The sequence below is a fragment of the Apteryx mantelli genome, chromosome 1, assembly GCF_036417845.1.
Source record: "Apteryx mantelli isolate bAptMan1 chromosome 1, bAptMan1.hap1, whole genome shotgun sequence".
NCBI classification, from domain to species: Eukaryota; Metazoa; Chordata; class Aves; order Apterygiformes; family Apterygidae; genus Apteryx; species Apteryx mantelli.
In genome coordinates this window covers 104,614,024-104,631,863 of record NC_089978.1, presented here as the reverse complement: position 1 = coordinate 104,631,863, position 17,840 = coordinate 104,614,024, and the positions used below count along the sequence as shown (strand labels likewise).

General features: G+C 46.7%; 1 long non-coding RNA gene across 1 annotated transcript in view; it reads right to left on the bottom strand.

Annotated features, from left to right (window-relative positions):
* LOC136991131 (uncharacterized) overlaps positions 1 to 17,840 on the bottom strand; it is a 79,063-nt gene that overhangs the window by 1,114 nt on the left and 60,109 nt on the right. Inside the window, exon 3 of the long non-coding RNA XR_010883168.1 lies at positions 218 to 295. This is a non-coding gene — a long non-coding RNA (uncharacterized lncRNA). The remainder of the gene's footprint in view (positions 1 to 217; positions 296 to 17,840) is intronic.

Genomic DNA, 17,840 nt, shown 5'->3' with positions numbered 1-17,840 from the left:
CGCATAGAAGTGGTGCAAAAATCCCTTAATGAGAAGGGTGTGCTGTGGTGGGAAGCATAAGCTGCAATGCCACAGGCTGCTTTTACACTGCTTGAGCTGTTATAATAATACCAGAGAAAGGGAGGAATAATCCCCCATCTGACATGGCCACAGGAAAACCTGTGCACAGATCAGGACTTATTCCCCAGACGTCGCGGCACTGGCCTTTCAGGCATACCTTGTCATCTGGCATCATCAACGCGGAAGTGGGAAATAGCCCCTGCAGCCGTCCAGCTTTAGGGTGACTTTCTCTTGCCTGCAAAAAATGCGAAAAGCTAGTAAGGAAAAGGGGGTGCGGGGGAAGGGCAAACATGAATCCCCAGCATACGCGTCCTGCAGAACGGACCCCCCTCCCGAGGTGGGGCTCTGAAGAGCTGGATTTACTTGAGACAACACCACAAATACACAATTAAGATTTCATTTCTTCTTTCAAGTCTATTGGGGAAAAAATGTTCAGTAGCTTCATTAACAAACCCACCCCTAATCCTAACCATACAAACAGATCCTTCTGAAAAACAAAATGATATTAGCAGAAATCCACTCAGTCTTGCGGAGTCTGTTAGTAAATGAACTTTTAATGTATTGAAAACATATTCATTATAATGTATAAAGAGGCAATTTTCATTTTGTTTGTGTTCTTAAGAGTGTGACAGAGTCTTGTTTGCGACTGCCCCTGGGTATAAGCTATCATTGTGTAACTTAATTAGATATTCTACATGCTAGTGTGAGGGACATATGTCTATTCACTATAACAAACATCAAGAGTCTGCCACATGCTTTAATGTTTCTGCTATGTTGAAATAAAGGCAGAGCAAGTGCAAGCTCTCCCAAGGACCTGTGGCCCCAAACAGCTTGAACACAACCCGCCAGCATTCACTGATTGGTTACAGTTTATTAACAGCCTATAAACTTCTCATCTGCTCGTGGGCACTTGTTAGGGTTGTCACCTGCAACTGCCAAAAGCAGCACAATTGCTTTGCAGACGCAAATCTGTATTTTCTTAGACACTGGGTTTACTCGCTTTCCCCTTCCTGGCTCTAGCGACATTTACTTTAAACAAGGCACAAGGTTGTTTGAAGGTGACCCAAAATTAAAAAAAAAAAAGCCACTGCTGAAAGCTCAGGCAAGCAGTAGCTGAAGAGCTGCCACTGTGCTGCTGCTTTCTTTCAGCTCACAAACCCAGAGTGACACAATGATGTGTTCAGATTTCCAAATCCCGACCTCATGAACACCAACTACCTTGTGTCTCACGTTACTTGTACTCAGTCCCTACATCTTGCCCATGTTTTCCCTCATCAAAAAAGCCAAAGCACTATTTTGGTAAAATTAGGGGATTTAAGAAGATGAGAATGGCTCACAGAGTCAGATGAGTGAGGCCAGGATCTCTGATAAGAGCCAGCAGTGGAGATATAGAGTCAGGATATAAGAACAGAGCATGAAGAGAGTGATATTTCTCCACATACCATCTAAGCCTCTGAACATCTGCTGATACATGAAATACTTAAGGAAAAATAGTCTTTGCCTTCACTGTATGGTCCACATGGACCAACCGCACCAATGAACCCAGGCAGGACATCCAATTTGGCTATGAGCCTGCAAAAATCCAGCCCTACCTTTACTTTCAAGTACCACAGGAGCTTCATCTTCTATGGCCCTACTTGTAGGGTGCTTCATTTGAAAGCAAATCATGTCAAACCCTTCTGATCAGGCCTTTACATCAGACCAGAACAAGTCCTTAGCAACTGAGAGGTGCCTGGGAAGGAGTATCAGCCCCCCCATCACCCAAGGTAACCAAGCACAGATACCTGGTTGGAGAAACTAGGTGGGATAGTTGGTGGGAATTAATGACCTGCTCGCTCACAGCAGAGATTAATAGTTTGGAAGCAAAAGTTTAGAGCAGGTCAAAACAAAAAAATGTGTGCATTTTTCTCAGAAATTTCTGCTGTTTCAGTGTACCCTATCAGTGTAGTATTCATCTTCCCTTTGGTCCCATGGCTGATAAACCTCCCTCAAGGCCGCAGTGGGAGCGGGTGCCCCCAGCAGCAGGGTGCCTCTGTCCACCCCCTCCAGGCCCTGTCACCGCCAAGCCACACCAGAGCTGCCACAGGCTGGCTACAGGAGGGTTTGCAGCCTGGCTGCTGACAAGCAGCTGGCATTTTTATTGCCCTAGCCGTGCCGGGTAATGAAACAGGGAGAAAACCCTGATAGCAGTGACGGTCCCAAAAATGTCACATCTGACAAATGTTTTCCAAGGTGAATGTTGCTCAGATGAGTTTGTGGCAGGACTTACAGTTGTTTTACAGTTGCAAGTAGATTCCCACACTTCTGTATTATTTTAGGAGAAAAGTTATGATGTTTTGGATATCCTTTTTGAAGAGCAGACCTCCCTCACCCTAACATGATCGTTCCACACCAGCAGCCCCAAACTCCAGAGGTGCGCCATAAGACTCCAGATGTGCATCCATAGTTCACAGAAACCATGGACACTTCTCTAGCAGAAGCACCTCTCCGGCACCCAGAGAGCAGGTGGATTTCCTCACCTAGACTTTGCTTTCAGTGTGTCCTTCCTTTTGCCTCTAGCCAGTGGTGCTGTCAGAAGGACGAGGGCAAGGAATTACACAGTGTCCTCAGCCCTGCCAACCGCCAAAACCTATCTTCATCTTCCTCCACCACGAATTTCAACACTAACATGGAAGCTGGGATGCTACTCAAGGCTCTGCCAAAGGCAGAGTTATTGAGTGTTCAGGTAACATCACAGCTGGGAGGTTATTGATGAAAATCAGTCCTTGCTTTCCCTCCATGTCCCTATTCTCGGAGCATAATCCCAGGCCAAGCGAGGTCAGGAGGAGCCCCTCCACTACGTTGGGCCTGCCGTGGGACCAGGCAACCTGGGGAAGCTGGGCAAGAAAGGGGCCAGGTGAAGCATTTGACACTGATAATTTTAATACCATGTTAGTGCTTTTGAATGAGTAGTCACTGAAAAGAATAGATTAGAAACAGCACAAGCAAGTAGCTGCTCTGGGATGGCACTCATGTCAATGCGAGAAGGCAGAGGATGAAAAGTTAAAGGCTTTTCATTTGCATTTTTGTTCTCTGCATACACACACACACACACACACACACACACACAGAGGGAACGGCTAATACTCCAGACACCTCTATCAAAAGGCAAAACTTCCTTCTTCAGGTTTGCTGTTCAAGGCAACAAAACGGTCCTGTTTATCCCCACCAAGGCTTGCGCAAGCCAGCCAGACCGCTCGCTAATCCCTGCTGCCTCCTGCCCCCGGCCGGGCCAGCCCGCCGTCGGCTGAGCATCCCCCCCGAAGCGGCAGGGAGCTCGCTCAGCACTAGGGGAAGAGCCGGGCGGCTGGCTGCGGGCGCCGCGCCGCTCTGTGTGCAGGGGCAGCTGCGGCGGTGCACGCCGCCACGCTATTGTTTGCCCAGCACCGCAACCGTCTGGGAAAAGCGAGTGCACCCGCTCGCTTCAACACGCGTCTGCTTAGCTCCCGCGGGAAGCGGTCCGCCAGCGGCCAGGCCGACCGCGCTCCCCGGGAGAAGGCCAGGAAAGCGCCTGGCGCTCCCGCGCACAGCGGCGAGAATGGCTTTGGTACAGGATGCCACAGAGGAGCCTCGTCTCTGCCCCAGGCGACTCTCCTCACGGCATTAGCATACAGCATCTGTCGCCGCACAGAGCGGGGCTGAAACCCAGCTGACTCACTGCCCTCGCCTAAACACGGGGCTGGTTTTCCCCCTAATGCGACGGTACCGTCTATACCACGCAGCATGTGTGCATGTGCCTTCTCTCCATGTGCGTATACGCTTTTTACATATCACACACAAAACAATTTTTAAAGAGCGGAGTAACTTTTATTTCATTTTTTCGAGGTGGTTATTTGAGGGCACTGTAAGTTCATATATCAGATCTGTTTTGCGTAGCTTTACTCACAAAAAAAGAGTCAGGCTTGTGGCTTTACTAATACCAGCTCTTGCTTTCTTAAAAGAACATTTTGGAAGTACCTTATTTGGTGAAGTCAGGTTTGTGCAGGCAAGGATGGACAAAACATTTTTCCCTCACACCAGCCAGCATGTCTCATATTCAAACATACGGCAGTCTCACTGTGAGGACAGCGCATCTGAGAGTGTTAACAGGTTGGCTGATGGAAAGAGCAGGAGGGAAATTGCGAAGGGAAAATACTAGAGTGTTGTGTCCAGTTCTTGGAGTTGGTCGTTCTAGCTATTTGGTGCGCTTCTTTTCCCTGTGCTGCCAAATCTTTCCTGTCAAACAGGAATAGGAATCATGTTATTGTCCATTTTTCAAGTCAAAGGCTCAGGTGTCTGGCTTGCTGCTCCACGTTATCTCTCCAGTGTGATTCTCCAAGGGGACTTTACTGTGCCACAGAAATGACTGCATATGTGACACTGGCCCAGATTTATAAGGGAATTTGGACATCATTCCACTCAGCATGCAAAACCTCAGCAACTTAGATGGCTAAATCCTATTTAACAAAGTATCTCAAGGAGCCAGGTTCTTAATTACGCTGACTTTCAGGCATTGTCTGTACTGGGAAGCTCATACGAAATAAGTTAGAGCTGAAATGTGCTGCACCATGGCTATCACATACCAATTTGCCATGTGAATGTTCTTATTCCATACTGACCTGCCTTTGTAGACAAGTCTTTAGGCCCTACAAGCCAGTCTTGCTCTTCAGTGCAGCCACCTAAGCCACTTACACCTTTGAGCCCCGGCAAAGCAATGCCCGTGCAGCAACACAGCTTTGGGCCCACACCACTGGTTCGAGCATCGTCCTCCACCGCATGTTCCCATCCACGAATCCTGCAAGAAAAAATGCACTCAGGGCCTACAGCTGAGAAGATCACTTTGGGCTCGTATTTAAAGTGTAGCAGGTTCTTCTGTGCTTTGCTGACTGCAGAGGCACCATCAGGTAGGCTGGGATTTTCAAAGGCACCTCAGGGAGCCAAAGGTCCGGGCTCTGTTTAATCACAGGGGGATTTGAGTGCCTAATTCAGGTTATTCTGGAAACCCCACCTTGAGCACCTATTCATGGAGCGGCCTCGTGCACCAGCTGTCAGGATATGCAAACCGCATCGCTCTGCTAAAAAGAGCTGATGTTCCATTAGATTCGCATCCTCTGGTTTCAAGACCAGATCCCATACCCCTCCCCCCACACACACACACTCCCTTTTGGCATCTGAAATCCCCCCCCGTTTCCTTTCTCTAGGACTGGAGCGGGGGGGATTGCTTCCTTACATAAAGCAAGCCGACATGGAAACCGCGCGTCCCTGGGGCAGTGGGGCACCGCTGGCCACCCTCCTCCACAGGTGCTTGGGGAACTTGGCCATGGGTCTCGCCTCAGGGGCGTCCCCAATAAATCCCACGTGCCTTTCCGAAAGGGGGGAAGGGGAGCCCCGCCGCCGGGACACCCGGCCCCCGTTTGTTCCCTTTCACGGCCTCCTTCCTGCCGCGGCCAGCTCCCTCAATGGGAGCGGGGGAAGCCGGATGGCTGGATTCAGCGTGGGGAAATGACTTCAGAGCCACCTTTGTTTTCCCCCCTCACTCCCCGCCGGTTTCTGTGCCTGCACTTGGCCGGCACCGGTGTGGTGAAAGAGCTTGTTCCAGCCAGTGCGGACGGCCCGCCAGCCAGCGCCGCGGCTTGGGCCAGGAGCGCTCGCCTCTTTTCGGGCTGCCGGAGCCGCGGCGCTAACCTGCCAACTTCTCGGCAGCACGACTGTCCGTGACATCGGGCTTTGTGCTATAAATTAGCCACAGGCTTCCAAGCAAATTGTCCTTTTTATTGTATCGGTGTAAGCCTCCACGGCGCTTGGCTGCGGCTGCCGACTCCAGGGACGCTCCAAGAATATTGCTCTTGCGAGGAAAGCCCGGGCTTTGAAATGGACTTTATATACTAGCGCGTGTGATTTCACAGCTCACCGAATGCCTCGGGTTTGTGAAAGACTGGATATTATTTTGCGTGCAACTGCTATTGCTGCCATGTTATGCAGTTCAAGTGAGCATTTGATTGCTTATTCCAGGCTGTTTCATAATGAAAAAAGAAAACCCTCTCAAAGGTTTTTTTCCCCTTTTATTTTCAATTAGTCAAAACAGTGGGTAACTATACATTTTATACTAGGGCATTATGTGTTAACAGAGTATAGCCAACTTTTGCAAGGTGATATACTTGTACTCCTATTATTTTTGTGTATTTTTTACTAAATTTCCCAAGATGCTACAGACATCTGTGGCAAACTATAAATATTCCCTCAATATAATTCTTTGAAATTGGGGTTTGAGTTAGCTTTTTTCGAATGGCCACATTTTAACAGGAACAGTGACTGCAATTTAGTCAGAAGCAATTTTCAGGCCATCCTCCGCACAGCTATTGTGTTTATCCACCTGCATTTTGAAAATGGAATGTTAGTAAGAAAATGGGTGAGGGAAAAAAAAAAGAATTTACCATAGCTTCACCCAAAAGCACAGTGCATAAGTAGCACGGTATAGTATAGTGCAAAGGTGTACCATAACCTTCAGAACTCAGTCTTTTTGCTATAAGGATGTATTTGCTAACCTTTTATTAGTGCCTCAGGATGCTGCTGCCACCCTCTGCCATAAAGCTCTTCCCTGGGCTGCCATGGCCCCAAAAAAGCAGGCAGTGTTGTGTCTCACCGCTGCAAGCCAGGGGCAGCTTCCCCAAAATCGGTGGGACCCTGCAGCAGGTCTCCCCAGTGGTGAGACCCAGCAGGTCACCCTGTTCCTGGCAGCTGTCCCAACTCAGGAGAGCAGGGGGACTAACTATACCATCTCACAGCCTTACGAGCAGCAAGAAAATGCTGGGTAATAGCTGTCTTACAAATAGGAGGCACCTGCTAGTGCTCCTCCTGGGTATCATTCTCCCCTCTCCCCGCAACACTCATTTGCCTGTTTCTTTCTTATTTTTTCCTCCTTCTGCCTTCTGTCTAGTAGGGTGGCCAATTTGGTCACCCACCACAAACTCTTTTTCTTGCTGTAATCAAGAAGGTGACTTAAAAACAATGACTAGGGCCAGCCCCAGGACAGGTTTGCCAAGTCTGTGCCTGGCAGAAGAGGCTGTGTGCCATGCCTAGAAGCGTGCCAGGAGCCAGGCTGCAAGCGTGAGAGTCTGAGAGGAGACCCCTGTTTTCTTTCTGAGGGTTTTTTCTTTCTTTCTTTGTTTTCTTCTTGGGGATCTGGAAAATGCAGAGAAGGGGGAGGGAAGGTAGTAAGCAGGATTGAACTCCTGCAACAATAACTCAAACCTGTTGGATTTTAAAGCATTTTTTTTCAGGGATGAAAACTACCCTTCTAGAAAAAATTGTGATGGAGCAGAAGTCTAAGCAGGAGTTTTTCAGCTTTGAGCCTGGAGCATTATACCGAGCAGTATGCTTGCTCTTGTAAATCCTTTTCAGAAGGAGAGGGGAAAAAAAAAAGAGTGTGCATGGACAGGGCACCTCTCCCACAGCAGGAGACTGCTCCCCGCCTGGGACCCTCGGGGTGCTGCTGCAGCAGAAGCGGCTGTCAGCAGAGTGCGAAACAGGGGAACAGAAAAAGAGGAAGACAAGATCTCTTTAAATTCAGTCTTCATCCCCTCTCCAGCTTCACTTGGTGCAAGGAGAAAAAGGATCCCGAATCAGCCACAAGTCCTAATAACGCTTCCTCTGGTCAGGGGCTCCCAAAGGGAAGGGCTTGTTTCCTGCAAGGCTCTTGCCATCCCCGTGCCCTCCTTATCCTGTCAAAGGGAAGTTTGCCAGGGTGATGGACAGTTTGTTCAAGAAAAAGCCCAACCTTGGGAACTTCAAACCCAGCAGCTCCTCGGAGAGATTGTCCTCATGTTTTCTACAGTCTGCAGAACGCTTACTGGTTTTTCTCTAAATGCTGAACTTTTGTATCGATTGTGGTGAGGAGTCCTAGGGGAATGTGGAGTATGTTACTATTTTCAAAACAAGCACTGAGCACTGGAGGCACAATTCACAGGAGTGCAAGGTGTGCTCTCGCTGTGCAGACTCGCAGTGGGAATGAAGTTTCTTTTCAGGGCTTTTGCCTCTTCAACAAGCAGTAAAGCAATAATATCGGGCAAAAACGCAGAAGGTGCTTTTGCTAGAGAAATCTGCACCTTGCTATGCATCAGAACATGCGGAATTTTTGGAAGTGGGAAAAGGATGCTGAGGTGCCCCAACACTCTCACCCACATGTTTTTGAGGATTCATTTGGAGCTCTCGTCTCAGCCCCACAAGCAACACAGTTTGCTTCTCAGAAGTATTTAGTATGTTTTGAGCCCAAGCCATTGCTGGACAGGAAACGATCTCCCATTTGTTTAAATTGTCTGACAGAAGCATATACAAGGCTCATTCAAAACCCGTCTGTGCACATTTCTCTCTGGAAAACCTTGTCTCTAAAATGCCTCGGCTTTGTTTCACTTTGTCACTGGGCTTGATAGCAACCGCTGACTCCCGCCGTCAATGCCCATATCCTTGACTTGACTTTGTGCCTTTCTTCTCCCAGCACACAACTTGCGCTCTCGCAGCTGTGGGTTCAGCATGAAGAGAAAATGGAATAAAGGGAACATTGACGGAGCCCACCAGCCCGCTCCCGCAGCCTGCTGAACCGTGCGCTGAAGAGCACGAGAGTCCCTTGTTGCAGATCTGAGCAGGCGACCTAGAGATAAATGTGTTTATAACCCACCGCTCATTCTTTTGACGCGTATTTCTACAGAACTATTCTTCCGCTGAAAGTCTCTTCCTACCAGACATACCAGCTTTCATTGTTTTTCTCTCGTTTCTCTGCCAGCATCAAGGGATTTCGCCAAAGTCCTCTGAAACCCAGGAGATGAGACCCTGGAGGCAGCATGGCACAAATGCGGCCTTGCAACCGGAGGCAACGGCTAAGCTGACACCGTTTCAGTAATGCAAGTTAGCCATGAAAGGGAAGTATTGGGTTTTGTATTCTGTGCCAATCGCACTCGTAGGGGATTTTCTCCCCTCTGTGAAACCGGGAAACGTTACTTGGCTTTGTAGGCTGAGCTGCTTATTTCTCCTTTCACGCAAGTGCCCATTGAAACTGCTCACTTTCAGAAAAGGCCTGCAAGGGTGGCTGCGGGGCGGCAAACGCACCGCTCACAAAACCGCCTTTGCTCAGACCTCAGCAGCAGCTGCCCGCCCCTCTCCCCTCCCAACGCAAACCGCCACAACAGGACACACGGGAAAGCGAAGGCCGGGCCGGGGGCCCCCCGGGGGAGCCGCTGACCCCGCCACTTCGGAAACGAGCAGGGAAAGCGGCGAGGAGGCCACCGCGGAGGCCGCGCCGCACTGCGCCGCACCGCACCGCACCGGCCCTCGGCCGCGGGCGGCGGCGGCGGCTGCACCTACCTCGCACCGCCGCCGGCTCCGAACGTTGCCAGCCGCGCGCCGCAGCCAATGGGCGCCCGGCCCCCGCCGCGCCCGCGCTCCCATTGGCCAGCGCCGGCCCCGAGCGGCCGCGCCGCGTTTAAAGGCCCGCGGCGCCGCCGCTGCCATCTGCCGCGGCCCCGGTGAGCGGCCCCGGCCCCGGCCGCACATATATATATGTATGTATATATACACATGTCTGTGCACATATAGGTGTATATACTGTGCCGCTAAGCGGGCCCGGCAAGGGCTTGTGCCCACTAAAGGTCCTCTCCCCCCTCACCTGCCCCCGGCATTAAACCAGACGCTGCGCAGGATGGGCACACCCGTGTGCAAAAATCGGTGCAGTACGCCGGGAGAACCCATGTGTGTGGTACCGCTGTGCACTTCTTTCTGGAGGAGGCGTTCCTTGTTTTGTGTGTTTGTTTGGGCTTTTACGGTGGTGGGGGGGGTTTTGTTTTTTTTTTGGTTTTTTTTGCTCCGTAGTATTTTATATGTGCAAACCTTTTAACTAGGACTGTGCAGTGATAATAAAAAAATAAATACCTAGTCATTCATGAGTTCTTCCAGCTTCTTTTGTCAATGACTGGATTAACAGTCTTAGCCTTACTCTGATAATATTTATCTCACTATAACTGTTAAAAATCCAATGGCCTATTTTTTTTTCAGCCTGCAGGCATTGTATAGCTAGCTTTAGTAGTCAGCAGATAAAGCATGCAGATAACTTCACTGCAAACTGTAAGAGAAAGGTGGCAGGGAGAGTGGGGTGGTGTTTTGCATTTGAATCTGTAAAGATAAAGATAGTCCTGGAGTCCCAGACGGAAAGGGCGCATCCTCCAAGAACAGCTTGGAGACAAAATAAATCAGCGCGCCATCCCTGCTATTGCAGCGGCCAACGTTTATGAAAAAGGAAACAGTAACTTTGTCCAATGTGGTGAATTAGACTTAAAGAGTAGTCCAGATGGTTATTGTACAACTTGGGTGGTGGCAGGATCCGCGATGCAGGTTGGACAGCTTTAACAACTTCAGTGAAAGGACTGCCAGGCATTCACTGCCTGCCTGGAATTGCTTCCTGGCACTATTGATACGGGCAGGACATCACCGGGCGCGCAGAAAGCTCCATGTGCTTTCAGAGCTGTGCACACATTACAGTCCTTCTAGGAATAAAAGGCTTTGAAGTTGATCTTGAGGCTTTTGCTGCAATAGGAGCAAAAGACGCCAGGATCACAGCCTCTGAACAGAAAATGAAAAGGCAGCTCTTTAAAGCCAAACTTACTAGAAGCCGTTTTCTTGCCATCCTGTTCCCACTAAGGTCATCCTACAGCAATTTTTGCATTGACAGATGCTATTTGTTACAGTTCTCACTGCTCTGCTTTTGTGATGGCATTATCAAACCTTTTTGGTACCAGAACATTGCAAGCACATTTGATGATAAGAATAGCAGCAACATGAAATTACTACATAATATTTCCTACTCAGGGATTTCAAAGTGCTTTTAAAGTCATCGTAACTTCTTTTTTTTTGTATTTTTACAGAAGTGGGGGTGGGTGAGAAGAAGCACCTAAAGAAGACATATGAAATGGCTTGGTCTGGTTTTCAGAACAGACAGGCACAGAACTGAAACTGGAACACAGGGCACATGCTTTTTAAATTTTCTTTCTAACTCTGCCTCTTCCCTCCCCAGTTTTTGGAAGAATTTTTCATTTTGGCCCATAGAACTGCTGTAAATGCAAGTTGCCTTGTTGCTGTCAGTGGTGCAGCTTTTCCCTGTGAAGAAAATGTTATAAGGTGTCCCATCTCATGGTTCATGTAAAGATGAACCCTGGAGGCTGGGCTGTAAAGCCTGACTTCCAAGAGCTGCTCTCCACTTCCCTCATAGCTTGGCTGTAGCTAACTAGAAGCCCTGCTAGCAAAAACTGAAGTGTGAGCAGATTTCTCTATAGCTTAGTAGTTCTTTTCCTACAGACTCACCTGAGTGGGACTTGGATGTTGACATTTGACCTGGACACCACTATTTTCTAAAAATGCAAAACATGGACCAACTGCATCAGCCCAGATCGTGCATTTTTACTATGCAGCTTGCTGTAGAGGTAGGCAATAATGCTCTGAAAGTCTGTCTGTGTTTCTCCATAAGCACTCAGAAGCTTCACTGTCCACGTGGCTTCTGGGTCCGAATGACTGTCTAACCCACAGGTTCTTGTACTGCCTCCAAGGAAGATTTTAAGTCGAAAAAAACCTGGTGTGTTACAGCAAGAAAGGAGTGTGTTCTTCTAACTCATAGCAACAGCTCATTAAAGTACAGCTCCTGCTAATGCTTTCCTCCCAGCAGATGCCTTTCCCTTTCAGTGGAAGCACACCACTGGTAACAGTGACCACCTCAGATTGCACAGACCAGACTTGGGGGAACCATTTATTAGCAATTTGGGAGGGGGGAGGAAATTTCCTCCTTCACTCATTCTTGTCTTTAAAACACAGCTTTCTCCCCTTGTGATGTGCAGAGCCACAAGTCATCAGCGCCAGCCTCTTTTCCTGTGGCTACCCTTCACCCTTTCTTAACTGCACGGGGTTCGTGGATGGCCAGCATGGCACTAATTCAATTCCCACGTAATGCTGCATTTCTTCCAGCTCTGTGCTCAGTACTCAGGCAAGAAGAGGGATCCTGGTCAAGCTTGGAAAGACAACCTTCAGCCTTCATGCTGTAAGCCATTATTGTACTCACCTCCACCTTTGGACACACATGTCCAGGCTATTCAGCTCTTGGCACGTTTCTGAGAAGCCTCTAGCAAGCCTTGTTTTTCAGTGCGGAGCTAGCAATGTCTCCCTGTGAGCTACACGCAGTTGACACTAGTCTCACTTTCCTCTGCCTAGAGAATAGGGCCAATGTACAGGCACTTACAACTGGCTGCATATCATCTACCAGGCTTTTCTGCCCAATTTAAAGGTCCTTTATATAGTCAAAACAAATGAAGAAAAATATAGCCTGGTTTCTTCCTTTGGTAAATTAACACTGTAGTATACAACTAGCTATCCCTGCCTCTTACCCACACCACACAGAGCAAGTTGCTGCAGCCCTTCAGTGGGTACCTCGTACCGGTTCATCTTCACCAGATACGTAGGGCAAAATTAGCATTGCTTTGGCCTCCCAAAGGCAGGTGCACACCCAACACACCAGGCAACAAAGCTCCATGTTTCAGACACTCGTCTCTCACCAGTGCGGATGGCCGAGTAGAGCAGAGCAATGCCAGCGATCCCCTGTGTCATGTTAAAAACATATCCAAAGCAGCTGCTGGGCAGCCCCCAGGTGAACTTCAAGAATAAAATTAATCTTTAAATACAAAGGGAGTAAACACGGTTAATTTTTAAGTCATTTGAGGCTGCTGCTGTTTGAGCTGCTATGTACATGATTCTTTGCAAGCTCTTTTAATTGAAGCTGAACTAAAAGTATGCCAAACAACTTTTTGTTACTGTTTTCAAAATAAACCTCAACATCCATTTTCTGTGGGTGTCTACCAGTTCACTAACATTCACACTGCTTTTTTTGTTGAAGTTTAGTCTGGGTGATTTACAACAGAAAGCAAACAAGCAACTTGAAACTCAAGCCAGCCCTTCTAACTCTAACTGATGCTCTGTCTGATCTAAAGTAATGTAAGTCAGTCTAATGCTAAGACACAGCTCAGAGAAGCTGGTAATGAAGTTATATAGGTATTTGGATGGAGAGATAACTTAATATGATTTATTAAACAGCATTCAACATTTGGGGGCTGTAGCAGTTCCAAAGTGTTCACTGCAGTAGGAACCACTTCCAAGGCGAAACTAGCAGGTTGTTTCTCCTGTTCCCTTAATTAGGCCATTAATCTCATTCCCAACCATTTTTCCTTAGAGTGGCCCTTGGAAACCACCGTGACAAAATCCTTTACTCTTGCTGAATCAGATTCCTCTTTCAAGAGTAGAGACTGCAACCACCTTATAGCCATTTACTTGCCTATAGCAAGACTATAGCATGCAGTGGGACATGATTGTTTCATGAGGTAAATAAAGTGACTTTTGTTGAAGCTAGTGTGAGGCAACTGAGCAATGTAAATTAATTAATTAAAATGCCTCACAGGAGCCACTTAACTACTAGCAAAAGAGGTGGCTGAAATAGGATAAAAATAAAAGGCATCTGTGCCACATTTGAGAGACACTGATTTGGAGTCAACTATTGAAAATCAGTGGGAAGGTTCACTCTGAATAAATTATTGAGCCCCAGAGCATATGTGTGCTCATGTTTATGGAAATACAGTACGTTGCTTAGTCTAATCTGCAGGAATCGTAGGAGATTGGGAGACTATTGCAGAAATACAAGCCACAACTTTTGGAGCTGCATCTGCATTTTAAAAAAAAAAAAACAACTCTTCTTCTTTTGACGTAGAAAAAATTTATAGACCTCCTGGTTACACTGGCTTTGTTCTTTCTAGAAGTGGCTAATAAATCACATCATTGATTTCACTCCGATCACTCAACATCAGTCTCACCACAGTCACCCTGAACAAACAACATAATGGGAAGGAACACATATCTGAACCAAAGAAAGTGTTTAATTCTGAACTGAAGTCCTAGAAATTAAGCGAAAAGAAGGAAACATATAAAAAGATGAGGCTCATATTATATTCTACTGCTCAAGATTTTTAGACTTATGGAAGGAGATTATATAAAACTTTTATACTTAGCTATGTGATTTTTTCTGCTAGCATTATTCCTCTATTAGGAACTGATTATAGAATGACCACAGATTAGTGCAAGCAGATTTTTAACTCAAGGTAACATTTAAAGCCTGATATATTTGTGCAATAGCACTGTGTCTTTGACTTTTTGTTAACTGGGGCTCATAGCAATGTTTTTCAAGTGATTTTAAAATTAATATGATAAAAATAACCTTCTGTTTTCTTTAGTGGTTTTTCAGTAAAATCCAATAATACTGCCCTGGGTCAACTTCTTGAGGCAATTTCTGCAGAAAACTCCACAGGGCTGCCTGGTGGAATATCTCCTGCGTATACCTATTCCCTGTATCGGTAGTGGAGAAGGCAGATTAAAAAAAAAGGCATCTTTCATCTGGCACGGAGAAGGGGAAAGTCTGAGACAAATCTAAGCACAACAGGGAACTCATTGCCCAGTTTCAGCCTGGACTCTGAGATAGCTCTGTCACCTGCATGGAAAAATGTCCCAGCACAGAAGAATCATCCATAACTCATGACAAATGGAGCCATAATTTATAGACTTTGTGCTGAAGCAGTAAGCAATTTTTCAGATATCCTGAGCTTGAAGATAAAGGGCAAGACCTTGTGCTTGGCACAGTAGATTCAGAGAAGCCTGTTCAGAGAGCAGAAGACACATTAGCTGGATTTGTAGGAGATGTGTGGTAGTCTTCAGCATAGGTCAACATCAGCTGATGGCTTCCCACTTTGATGTATCACACTGCTGTGGACCACCCCAGAGCATTGAAAGCTGGATCTGGCATCTGCCAGGTCAGGAAAATGCCTTACCCTGTGTATAAGTTAGGAAACGTAGGTGTGAGAAGTCCATGGAGGCTCCACAGCTCCAGCCATGAATGCAGATACGAAAACCAAGGACATTTCACTGGAGTGGCAAAATTTTCTGTGCATTTTTGCGTGCCCATCACTATAACCTCCATTTTTGCTCAAATTCAGTAATATCATTTGCCCTTCATCTACAAAAGACTTCACTGAGGTATGAGGATATCTCATGTGAGGCAAGGTGGCCATGCATGGTATAGAAGAGACAAGCCTGTGTGCCACCTAAACATTGCAGCTACTTGGCTCTGTTGTGAAGTCATTCATCCAGTGCTTGATGCTTAATAGGGCCACAGAGAATATTAATATTAATTATGGGATTGGGAACTGGGTTTGCTTAGCCTGGAGAAGGGAAGGCTAAGGAGAGATCTTATGGTGGTCTCCTGCTACTTAAATGGAGTTGTAGAGAAGACAGAGCCAGACACATCTCAGAGGTGCCCAGTGACAGGACAAGAGGCAATGAACAAAGTTCACCAAAGCCCCGAGCAACCTGATCTAACTTCGCAGTTAGGTAGCATCTCCTCCCACCTACATTTTTATATGATTCTGTGACTACAAATGACAAGCCAGGGCCATTTCCTCCAAACTCACACTGGTTAGTAGCTAGCTTCTGCTGTGAAGCATGATGGGGTTTAGCCCTTCCATACAGGTGAGCTTTAAAAAAAAAAATCATCACTATGAAACTTCAAATTTTCTCATTGTCTGCATGAACACCCATCCCTTTCTTCATCCATTCACTGCCTCATCTCTTCCCTTTCAGGACTGCAGCATGCCTCAAATCAGCACTTCAGAAACTTTAGATGACAAGTTAAGAGGAGTGTTATTAATATAGTCAACACAATGAAAACAAATCATAGTGAAGTAATGCTGCCTACTAGTGCCACACTTCCAAATGTAAATAGCTTGTGACACGATCACTCATCTAATAGCACATAGTTGCTGTCCCTGTGCAGTGGCTATGGAAGGTATTATATCATAACACTGCTGATGGTGGAAACAAGTAAGACCCTGTTTAGTTGTGTTTTTCGCTATATCAGTCTATTTCTTCTGTGGCGGAAAAGCCTAAGCGTCTGTTTAAATGCAGGCTTTTGGTAACGGAAAGGAAAAACAAACAGGGTGTTAGAAAAACACATTTCAAAACTGCTGGTGTTTGTCCCTGGGGAATTTGAGTGTCTGTTTGAATTTGTCTCCCTGCAGGAATCTGCACGGACTTTTTTACATTTCTGGCAAAATAATGGCAGCCTGAGGCTCCTTGAGTATAATTCAATAATTACAAATTAGGACCTTCTTCTGAGAAGGAAAAAAAAAAAGAAAACAGAAAATCAGAAAACCCAGGTCTCTTAATTGATTATACTTTAAGAAAAAATTATGTATGGGCTCCCAGATTCAAGTGTAAAGACATGTTCTGCATACTTCGTCTTTTTCCAGAGAAATTTCATAAATGACATATGCAAGATCAATGAAACAACACTACGGTAATAACACAATTGATCCTGCTGCAGTAATGAAAATGTAAGTAGAAAGACAGCAGGCAGAAGACCTCAGACTTTCACTTGAAACAAAATATTCAGCCTTATTTAGCCTGTTTTTTATTTCAAGTTTTTGAGTGGAAAAGTAGCCTCACTTGTCAATCAGCTAAGTTGCAGTGCTAATAGATTCTGGTGTTTAGGGGGTCAGCGCAGAATTTAATTTAACAACTTACAATACGCCCACATGCCCAGAAAATGTGGACAGCTTGATAGGGTTCACTGAGCCAAAGAAGTAAGACCAAAACAGTGCATTAATGTATAGGGGAAGAATAGTTGCAATCAGTTCCCTTGTGAATTGGACAGAGAACTTGGAGATGAAGCAATTATCAGCCATCGGGGATTAATAGTAAAGTGTGAATGCCAAGCTGTATATGTTAGGGGCAGAATATGTTGCCTATAGAAAACAACAAAGAGCGTTTCTTACTATTAAGTGAGATTAAACGTAATGGCCTGATTTAATCACAAAGGCAGAATTAAATTCAGATGGCAACTTCAAAGTGGACACATGCACAGAGACTACTGCATACATTTACATATAGCTGGCATAGCTTGGCTTGCATTACAATGGGATAAAGTTTCTTTGGCCACTTAAACAATTTTCTATTCTTTGCTTTTTGTTAACATCCACTGTATTTATCCCTAAATTGCTTTTAGCTAATAAGATGGAGCTAAGAGTTATATTTATTCATGGAAGCTGTACTTTTTAATTCTTTCAAGTAAAAAAAAAAAACAAAAAAAACCCACAGCACAGGGTCAACAAGAACAGAATGGCTGTAATCAGATAGCAACAAAAAGCTGCTGTCCTGACCTACTGGTTTTCGTCTGCCCAGAGAGGTATCACACGCTGCAGGTCCGAGCGGGACTCCCGACATTTCATGCACTTTCCCTTCTTCCCTCCTCGGAGGAGTCTGACTCTAGGTCTGCACTGTCTCGCCACATCCAGTTTATTTTTTAAACACAGCTAATGAAAGGCACGGGTGATATGGTTCCCCTTGTGTGCTGCTCGCCACCCCTTTTGGGCACCAGTGCCTGCAGTCCTGGTGTCCCTCCAGGGCAGATGTCCAGGGTACCTCCTGCTGGCAGGGGCCGGGTGCCAGGAGCAGGCAGCAAGTAACAGGGGCTCAGGCCCTTATCAGCAGGCACATCAAGAAGGATGTGCGGGTCCACACTTCATGGACCACAGGTTTCCCCTCCCTCTCTGCCACTGAGCCAGCCAAGAGCAGCCAGCCTTGCTGGTCTGGCCAGCTGGAGGTGACTTCCCTGCCTGCCCATGCTGAATTCATCACCC